The sequence below is a fragment of the Camelina sativa genome, chromosome 9 (assembly GCF_000633955.1).
Source record: "Camelina sativa cultivar DH55 chromosome 9, Cs, whole genome shotgun sequence".
Lineage (NCBI taxonomy): Eukaryota > Viridiplantae > Streptophyta > Magnoliopsida > Brassicales > Brassicaceae > Camelina > Camelina sativa.
The window spans coordinates 14,967,684-14,968,639 of NC_025693.1; the positions used below are offsets into that span (position 1 = coordinate 14,967,684).

At 36.3% G+C, this 956-nt stretch overlaps 1 protein-coding gene across 1 annotated transcript in view; it reads left to right on the forward strand.

Annotated features, from left to right (window-relative positions):
* LOC104711025 (protein NRT1/ PTR FAMILY 2.1-like) overlaps positions 1 to 956 on the forward strand; it is a 33,083-nt gene that overhangs the window by 16,114 nt on the left and 16,013 nt on the right. The gene's annotated exons all lie outside the window — the stretch shown is intronic.

The following is a 956-nucleotide window of genomic DNA, read 5'->3' on the forward strand; positions in this document are numbered from 1 at the left end:
AAGCGTAAATGGTTTATGATTCCTTGTTGAAATTTTTTCCACATGTGTGTCTCAAGTTCTAAGGGTAAGTGGTGTTGATCGTCTTTGATAGATGTGACAGACTGACAGTGAAACTCTGGTACATAGAGCCGTGAAATTGTATGTAGACTCTTTGACATTGGAATAGAATGTCTTCCCTATTAAGTCTTTGATGAGCTAAGTCACCTCGTCGTCCAATTCATCTAAGTTGGCCTAAGAATAAAAAAGTGACTTGGGTTGGCAATTTTATTTTGAATAGTACCTTCAAATAGTTAGTACACAAAATAAAATAAAAAAAACATATGAAAAGAACTATGAAACAACGGATTGCCACACTCCAGACTCATTGAAAACAATACACCGGAGTATTCTCACAGCTTCGGATGGAGAGAAAGTGTGACGTGTCAAGGTCAAACCAGAGTTTTTTATTTTCAAATTACAGTTAGTGCATAAAATGTAGTGCCACCTATTGCACAGTTCACAACTTCAACCACTTTTAATTTACACCCAAAACTATTGTTCCTTAAAAATATCAAGACGATGTTTTAAGTAACAGTAGTAAAAATAAAATATAAATTGGTCATATTACCTGGCCTCCATCCTTGTTGTTTGACGTAAGTCTCTATTTGTTCAATCATGTACAAATCTGATAACTCTCCTTTTTATATGTTTTTAGCATCCTTTTTTTTCCATATTTTGCATTGTTCATACCTCTAACTTAGCATTTTTAGGCCATTAACTGTAGGAATTCACTTTTAGACCATTTAGGGTGTTGCATTTCTGCATTTGCATATTTTGGATGAAAACAGGTGCTAAAGAGCCAAAAATGGGGAAAAACAAGGACAACTCGAGCATGTACCCGAAGGAGCCATCGAGCTACAAGAACAAGTCCGAACCCCAACACGATCGAAGAGGATCCAAGAGCGTGAAGAGCAACC